Raw genomic sequence first — 9,344 nt, 5'->3', positions numbered from 1 at the left:
TTTATTTATTTATTTATTTATTTTGAAGAACCCCAAGTGGGTCTCAAGCTCGTGAGCCTTCTCTGCCTTAGCCTCGCAGGGGCTGTGATTCCAGGTGCCCTCACTATGTCCACCTTGAGGGCTGGAGAGAGAGAGAGAGCAGTCAAGCAAACCTTTCAGAGAACAGCCAGGAGAGCCAGGGCACAGTTGCTGGGAAGCACTGAGGATCATAGTCATAAATGTGAAGTAATATTTGCAGAAGGGGAAAACATGGGAGGGACAATGCATGGGAGAGCCTGGTGTGGTCCAGGAGCTACTGGAGGCGCTGCACTGGGAACAGAGAGGTTGGTGGTTAGCCCGGAATGCTTGGGAGGGTAGGGGGGGGGGAGGTGGGAGCGGCAGACACTTAGCACTTTGACCCCACCTGGAACTCTAACCTTCCAAGCCTCCCTGACTTGGTTTCTTCCAGAGACTGAAGTAAATAGGATTTTTCAGTGCTTACTGAAGTCAAGGCTTGGTCCGGCTAATGTCTCAGTCGGGGAGGCTTAGCCTGAGGGTTTCAGTTAACCCTGGAAACCACATGACAGGAGAGAACTGACTCCTGCAGGTGGGCCGTGGCACGCACGTGCGTGCACACACAGAAGCGTAAAGAAATCAAGGCTCATCTGGTAATTATCAAATGCTCTGTGCTTGGATCCACAGCTGAGGATCCAGTAAGCTTGGAGATGTTTGGGGATGTTAACTGTATCTCTATGATAAAGAAAACAACTTTTGGTAAAATGACATAGGTTCATTAGGAAACAAACATTAATAAGATAATGACACCCCCCCCCTGCCGCCCTCCCCCCGAGACATGGTCTCTCTGTGTAGCCTTGGCTGTCCTGGACTCGCTTATGTAGACCAGGCTGGCCTTGAACTCACAGAGATCCACCTGCCTCTGCTTCCCGAGTGCTGGGATTAAAGGCGTGTGCCACCACTGCCCCAGCTGATACTGACCTTTTGAGTATGGGTGTAGCTCACTTGGGAGAGCATCTGTCCTGCATACACTACACATGCCCTTCCTGCAACATCGGGCAAACTGGGCGGTGTGCACCTGCGGATCTCAGTACTCAGGAGGTGGGGGCAGGGGGTCAGGAATTAAAGGTTTCCCCTGGCTAAGTGGAGAGTTGGAGGCCAGCACAGGGCAGGCACAGAAACTCTTAAAAAAAAAAAAAAATCAAAGATACAGCGAGCGGCCTGAAGGTGGGCGCCTCGCTTGCTTGTACTTTGCAGGTGTTCCTGAACTTAGATGCAGCCCTAGAACAGGAGGGGACAGAGGAGGCCAGTGGCTCTGAGCCCACACCGACCTCTGAGCTCCAGCATGTTTTGGGCTTGTCAAGTGACAAGCTACGGTTTGCAACACCTAAAGCTATTACCACATATCCTGGGTTCCCCTGATCCTTGTATGTCAACTCTTGGGGTGGGGGGTGGCAAGAGGACATTTACTAATTTATTATAAATAATTTTTCCCCCTTATCTAGGCCCCAAACCCACAAAGAGCAGACAGAAGAAACAAATGAAGGCTAGCTCTCTTTGCAGTGGAAAAGGGCAGGGGTGTCGGGTTCCCTTTTGGTTCCAGCTTTTGGCTGTAAGGGAGAGGGAGCCCCACCCGCCCCTGCTGGGGGGGAGACCACAAAGATCACACGTAGGGATGCTGTTACTTGGAAATGGTTTGTTTGTTTGTTTGTTTGTTTGTTTGTTTTGGCTTCGCTGGAACCCCTGCTGTGGGGAAATTGAAGTCAGGTAAATTCTGGAACCCTCCATCCTGGGCCTCTGGGCCTCAGGAAATGGCAGCCTGGCAGAGGCTGTCAGTTTTTATGACAGCAGGGGAATTTGCTCTGCGTTTTTCATCGCCAAGGCCTGGCAGGGATCGCTCAAGTCTAACCCAGGTGTTTGTTTGGCTCCCTGCCCAGCATGCAGCGTCATTTTGCCTGGCTAATGGGAACTTTGCCTGTTGTATATTTTATCAGCCCAAACTAATCTTCATCCCAGATACAGTTATAGAAAAATGCCACTTGCTGGGCGGTGGTGGCGCGTGCTTTTAATCCCAGCACTCAGGAGGCAGAGGCAGGTGGACCTTTTTGAGTTCGAGGCCAGCCTGGTTTATAGAGAAAGTTCTAGGAGAGCCAAGGCTACACAGAGAAGCCCTGCTTAGAAAGAAAGAAAGAAAGAAAGAAAGAAAGAAAGAAAGAAAGAAAGAAAAACTTTCTGCTCATGTTCGTAACCGGTGAACGGAGCTTGCGTTTGCGTGTCAGTGGCAGGCAATAGCGCCATCCAGCAAACTCTTTATCTTGTGAAGTCTCTAAAGAATTGAGCTTAAAAAAACAAAAACAAAAACAAAACAACACAATAAGACTTCCTACCATTGGAAAAGGGGCCAACTGTCACCTGTGGTACAAAGTGCGGCTGCAGACCTGGCTCAGCAGCTTGCTGGGTAAGTGACCCAGCCTCTCTGTGCATCGTTTTATACTTGGTGAAGTGAGGTTAATAGAACCGCGACAGGGTTTATTTTACTATTTATGTAGACAGGGTCTCATAGCGGTCAGGTTGGCCTCACACAGCTAAGGGCGACCTGGTGTTTCTGATCACCCTCCCTCCACCTCCCAAGTGCTGGGCATGCAGGTGTCTGGCGTCATACCTAGTGCACACGGTGCCTAAGATAAAGCCTAGGGCTTCGTGCGTATGAGGCAGGCACTGTATCAACAGAGCCGCGCTCCCCAGTCCTGGCAGCAGGGCCTGATGAATTAAATTCATAAATTGTAAAGCATATGCCTAGCTCTGTATTAAGACTTATGAAATGGAGAAGCCATCATAGGAGTTTTAAAAAGTGACCGGGTCTTTCAGAAGATTGGTTAGGTACTTTTTTTCTATAAGGGGCCAGGATGAACCTACAGCATACGTTATTATGCGTCTGCTCAGTTGTCCGCTTATCAGTGGGATCTGGAGACATGCCACAGGATGAGTCACTGTGAAGGAGTGAGTCCCTGCTTGGGGAGGGGGGACCACTCCTTGGGAGAGGCACGGGCTCTGTAAATCACTGGGATTCTGCTGTCAAACATTTCTTGTGCAAGTAAGATGAAGCATGCTTTAAAAAATGTCAATTCTCTGCTTACAACTCCTCCTGGGGGAGTGGAAGGCCATTTGTTTGGCCAAACAAGACCCTGCACAATGGCAACAGCAGTTGACGTGGGGGATGTGGATGGGGAATGTCATGAGCCCCCAGCGCCCCGCCCCCCAAGAGCTACAGGTAATTAACGGCTGCTAAGGCAGGAAGAATGCATCTTCTGTAGGGATGAGCCCTGGCAGGTGTTCAAATCCAAGTGTCAGCAGGTTTCCTTCTCTCTCTCGGTTTGTGTATGTGTATGTGTGTGTGTGTGTGTGTGTGTGTGTGTGTGTGTGTGTATGTGTGTGTATGTGTGTGTGGAATGTGTGTGTATGTGTGTGTGTATATGTGGAGTATGTGTGTATGTGGAGTGTGTGTGCGTGGAGTGTGTGTGTGTGTGTGTGTGGAGTGTGTGTGTATGTGTGGAGTGTGTGTGTATGTGTGTGGAGTGTGTGTGTGTGTGTGTGTGTGTTGGGAGTGAAGGGGCAGAGGAGAAGCTGGAAAAGAAAGAAGAAGGTGTACAAATAATGAAAATACAGTATTCAAGTATGAAATTAAGTTTTAAGAACTTAAATTAAAAATGACCCCCTGTGTGATGTTTGTCTACCGTGCACGAAGTCTTGGCTGGCGGTGGCTCATGCCCAGGTGCCGTAGAGGTAAAGGCAAGAGGCCCAGCCGTTCGCAGTCATTCTGCTGCATGGCAGGGGTCAGGACAAACCGGAGCAACTGAGACCCTGTTTCAAACCAAACAAACACAAAAGACAAAAAAAACCAGATAAAGAAAATACTGACCACCAGGAATTTGTGAATTCAGGCCAAAGGGAGCTGGTCTCTCCAGTCACAGTGAGGTGGCTCAGCAGGCCAAGACACTTGGTGGCCCATCTGAGTTTGATCTCCGGAATCTGCTTACTGGAAGGAGAGAGCCACCGCTGGAAAGTCACGCCATGCCACACCACACGCGTGCAGACAAATCAGTACCATAAAGGGTTAAGAAGATGTACAGTGATGCCAGCTCTGCGCTCAGGGTCAGTTAGTGACGTACATTCTCCTGCCATTTACTAAAACCAATTAAGCATATCTGGACTCCTTTAAAGCCCTCTGATGTCAGTGTGGAAGCTTCTGGATCCAGGCAGTCAGGCACGCTGGCTAAGGTAGGCAAGTGCTCCTCTTTCTAGCTACATTATGAGGGCAAGGTAGAAGGCCTCTGTGCATAGGTCTTGGAGAGTGTGCTCATGTGCACAGAACACTTAGTATCCTGATTGGCAAAGAGTAATTGATTAAAAAAAAAAAAGGTATTGTCTGGGCTCTATAGACAGGCCCTTAAGTGCTCTTCAAAGGCAAAGGCTATGTGACCTAGGTTGGAACTCACCGTCACCTTACCATATTCATACCACACTTGGTAATTTGAATAATCTTGCCCACCTTAGCGTTCCTGTGTGCACTTGAGACTGAAGGCGAAACCCGAGGCACCAATGCTGTGTAATTTGAAATGACAAACTACAGACCTCTGGAGGCCTAAAGTTAGCCTGCGCTTAGGCCTGGGTTACCCCGGCCCAGTCTTGTTTCTCCAGGATATCCTGTCTCCTCATATTCCCAGTGTCTCACTCCAAAATCTCGGACAGTCTTAACACCTGCGGGTAAGGGTTCTGTTAGTTACTTTCTGTTGTGGTGATGAGACGCCAGGAGCACGGCAACTTCTAGAAGGAACAGTTTATGTGGCGCACAGTTCCAGGGGTGTGAGAGCTCATTACATCAGGGCAGAAACGTGGCAGCATGCCTGGGCCTGTGGAGGGCACTTCTCATCAAATGCACATCAAACGCAGAGATTTCCATAGTAACGGATTTGATTAACGATCTTTTGTCAGCAAATCCCGGTCACTATATATATATATAAACATGTGAAAGAAGTGGGAAATGTCTCCTGTTTTCTCAAAAGTAGTGGATTCCGGTAACTTCCCAAGTGGCAGCTGGAGTCCAGTCGGCAGCTGGAGTTCTTGCTTAGCGTGCATGAAGCCTGTGTCCATCCCGGGCACCACGCAAAGCCAGGCGTGGGGGCACTGGCTTGTAACCCTCCCAGAATTACGTCCAAGAGATGGAGGCAGGAGGGTCTGAAGGTCAATGTCATCCTGGGCTACACGAGGCCCCACCACAAAATGAAAATAAAAATATAAGTCATACTATGTCACAGAGATTCTCAACCTTCCTGGTGCTGCGACCCTTTAATACAGTCCCTCTTTTGTTGTGGTTGTTGTTTTTGTTTTTTGAGATAGGGTTTCTCTGTGTAATAGTCCTGACTCTACTGGACTCTCTTTGTACGCCAGGCTGGCTTCGAACTCACAGAGAGCCGCCTGCCTCTGCCTCCCCTTCTTGTGGGGATTCCCCAACCCTAAAATGATCTTTGTTGTTGTTGTTGTTACTTCATAAAGATGATTTTGCTACAGTTAGGAATTGTGATGTAACTGTTTCCCCTGCACAGTGTCTGTAGCAGCAACATGTCTCAGTGTTGGCTTTCCCAGAGGTGTGTAGGCGTCCCTGTCTCTCCTGGGCCGGCCAGGACACCACTGTTTATCTCTGCTGATAGCCGTGCTGTGTGGGGAGGTGATAGCCACGGCTTCAGTTCTCCTTCTCCGGATGATTACTGCTGATACACATTTTTCATGTCCTGTTGTTCATTTCTGGGAATACTTTTGGTAGACGTCAGTTTATGCCTGTTGTTGTTTCCTGGCTGTGCTGTGTGTGCTGCTGGAGGCTGCCCTGCTGTGTGCCTGGTGGATACCAACTGTCTGTCACATACTGCTGTTAAATACTTTCTCCCAAGCTGTGGTTTGCTTCTTCCCTTTGCTATTTGTTTCAGCTGCTGAACACAAGCTTTGTATAATTCTGTTTGTCTGCTCTTACTTTTGTGTTTGGTGGCTTGTCCAAAAATAAACTTTGCTATTTCAATGTCAAAAAAAAAAAAAAAAAGAAAAGAAAAGAAAAGAAAAAAAGAAAAAAGAAAAAGAAAAGAAAGAAAGAAAAGAAAAACAACAACAACAACAACAAAAAAAAACAAACCCCCAAACAAAACACAAACACAACCCCCCCAAAACCAAACCTACACAAAACAAAAACCCACATCTGTTTTTTGATGGTCTTAGGTGACCCCTGTGAAAGGGTCCTTTGACCCCCAGAGGGCTTGTAGCTGGCATGCTGAGACAGTGGGAAGCCTCCCTAATTGAGTGTGCTGGATGGCTGGCTGGCTCTAATTGTTGAGCTTGGGAGGTGGGAGGCAGCAGCAACAGCATGGGAGTTCAAGGGCAGGCTTCATTACTTAATGAGTTCGAGGCCAGCCTGAGTTATGTGAGCCCCTTCTCAAAAGAGGAGGGGGGAGGGGAAGCCCACCATTTAACCCGGCAAGTCAAAAGCCCAAGGTCCTAGCACCTTTACAGGAAATCTGGGTTATCTGGCATCAGCCACACCCGAAAATCTGTCTCTGAACCCCAGTCACTTCAGGTCGTAGCACCTGTGAGTTTCCTGCGATGGTGACGTAATTCAGTGGGTAAAGGCGCTTGCTTGACACGGAACCTGAAGAACAGCACCTAAGCTGCATTCCGGGGCCCCACGTGTGGAAATAGAGTTGTCTTCTGACCTCCACTCTGGCCAAGGCTAGTTTTGAACTTTTGATTCTCCCCCACTCCGCCCCCCTTTGCTTGGTTTCACACAGTGTTGGGGGATCAAACCCTGGGCTCTGTATGCTAGGCAAACACTTCTTGGTGCTGCAGCCCCGGCCGGCAATTCGCCTTTTAACAGGAAGGAGACGTGTAAACAGGAGTATCAGATTTGTGTTGGTGATTGCATTCAAGTCTTGCAAGGTGTATCTCACCTGCTCATACACGCAGAGCCCTGCGCGCTCACCTAGCCTTTACACGCCGGGGGCTCTGGGCAAACTGCGGGGACGGAATTGAGGCACTCCACGCTAGGCTGTAGAAGGACGGGGCAAGACTGCTATTCCGAGGGAGCGTGTCTTTAGATAACCAGACTGGAGGGGGGAAAAAACCCAACCAAATAACCGGGGAAGAATAAATGTGCGCGCAGGGACTTCGACGGGGAGTGGGCTTTTCTGAGATTTTTGTTTTGTTTTTATAACAATAACCACGAACCAAATGAAACCCGTATATTCTCCAGAGAGCCTTGGTTCGTTTGTAGGATCCAGGGAGAGGCAGCGAGTCCCTGCAGTGACCACCGCGTGCCCGGTACCCCACTCTTTTCCTTGGCCAAGGATGACCACCCACTACCTCATCCCGGGCCGCGCCCTTACTTCCTTTCCTTCCTTTCCAGCCCCGTCCTTCTCCTCCCGAAGGGAAGCGCAGGCTGGAGCAGGCTCTCCTGCATCTGCAGGGGGCGGAGGGGAGGAGGGGCAGCAGCAGGAGGAGGAGTTTCTCGGCGGCCGAGCCCCCGTGGCCCGCAGCGCCCTTCCCCCCACGCGCTGATTGCTGTGGCTGCGCGCCCGGCCCCGCCCGCGCGTGTGCGCGGCCAACCTAGGGCGCTGCACGGGCCCGATGGGGGTGATCCAGGCGTCTAGGGACTCTGAGCGCCACTTTCCTCCTCCCTGGCAGTGAGAGAGGGAGTGGAAAGAGTTGGGGGAGCGGGCTGCTGTCCTGTCCTGCCTGGCCACTTTCGCTGCGCTGTTCCGCAAGCTCCCGGCAGGAGGTGAAAGTCCCCGGCGGGGTCCGGATGGCGCAGTTGAGCTGCGGCTGCTGCTGAGCTCGCGGCCGCCTGCGCGTGCTGGGCGCGGGGACTCGCCTCGGCTGCTCCCCGACCTCTCGGCGGACCGTCGCTCCTAGACTCTCGGCTTGCGAGGTACGTTGCGGGCTCTCGGCGACCGGGCGCCGTCCGTGCGCGCATTGCGCTGCGGGTCGGCTCCCGCTTTGCAGGGTTGCACGGGCCACCGGGGACCCTGAGCTAGGATCTGGCCGGGTTGACGCGGAGCGGAACACGGATCCGCGGCGGTCTCGGGTGGGCAGCGCCGGGGAAGGAGTTCCCCACGCTGGACTTTCGTTCTTCCTCTCCGCGGTTTCCTAGTCCCGTGCGGGGCGCGCAGGCCGCTGCCCTCCTTGGCGCGTGACAGCGTGGGTGGGCACTCGACCGCGATGGGGAGCAGAGGCCGCGGCCGCGGGACACGCGCGCCCACGCCAGTCCCGGGTCCCCCGCCGGCCGCGCCCTGGCTCTGGGGCTCTGGGAGTCAGTCCCGAAAACGCCGCGGATGGACGCGCCCGGGTTAACCCTGCCGCGCTCCCGCTGATTGTTAGAGCCTCGGTTCGTGAGTGAACGTGGTCGGGACAAATTGGGGACTCTTGGGTGTTGCTTGAAGAATCGCTTTAGAGTTACGCTTATTGAGGGGTTTGTCCGGCACCCGCTAAGTAGTGTAGGCAGCCGGCGTGCCAAGCCTGAGCTACCGACGCAGAGGGGTAGTGTAGTACCTCGCGGCGTAGGTGTTGGTGCCAACAGTCGCCCCCCTCGCCAGCTGTGAACGGGGGTGGGGGTGGGGACCCGGTCCCGTAAGGCGGGTGTGAGGTTGCAGGAGTGCACGGACGTTCTGCACTGGGACCTCGCGGAGCGCTGCACAGGTGCCTGCGCCGCGTGCTGCGCCCTGCGGTGTCAGTGACAGGAGACCACGAGGGTCGGGATCCAGCGAGTGGCAGACTGAGGTGTTTGAGAAACTGACGTTTAAGAGGTTTATTCTTTCTTCGAAGAAGTGAGGGGCTTGGGAGAGTCGCAACATTAAAAAAAAAAAAAAGCACACACACACACAAACACCCCCCCCCCCAAAACAAAACAAAACAAAAACCCAAAACAACACACCTGTTTCAGGTCAGGATCCTTTAATAAGCCGGGAATGGTTCTTTAGAGTAACGGGGTACTTTAGAGAGAACTCAGCTGGTTCCTTTGGAGCACTTAACCGGGGCGGGGTCGCGAGTATATTGCTCCCTTACTGTGTGGCGGCACCTCCAGCAGCTAGCTGGTGTAAGTCCGCAACAGCCACACTTCCATCTCTATGGTTAAAAGGGATTTTCGCAGACCCATTTTGCAGATCCCATGCTGGACTCTAGCAGCCAGAGGCTAAGTTACTTGTCCAAGGTCACACACAGCTTTCTGTTACTTTTAACCCAAGAGCTGCCTCGGCCATGGTGGAAAGCGGCAAGTGTGGTTAAGATCCACGGGAGGGGGGGGGGCGGGGATGGGG

General features: G+C 52.1%; 1 protein-coding gene across 1 annotated transcript in view; it reads left to right on the top strand.

The window, feature by feature from the left end:
- Positions 1 to 7,600: 7,600 nt before the first annotated feature.
- The window catches only part of TGFBR3 (transforming growth factor beta receptor 3), a 170,347-nt gene continuing 168,603 nt past the window's right edge, over positions 7,601 to 9,344 (top strand). Inside the window, exon 1 of the mRNA XM_084758044.1 lies at positions 7,601 to 7,960. The gene's annotated coding sequence lies outside the window, so the exon portion shown is untranslated. The remainder of the gene's footprint in view (positions 7,961 to 9,344) is intronic.

Source organism: Acomys minous (assembly GCF_964271855.1).
Source record: "Acomys minous genome assembly, chromosome: 15".
Lineage (NCBI taxonomy): Eukaryota > Metazoa > Chordata > Mammalia > Rodentia > Muridae > Acomys > Acomys minous.
Note: the sequence above shows the minus strand (reverse complement) of the source record. Positions and strands in the feature narration are given on the sequence as shown.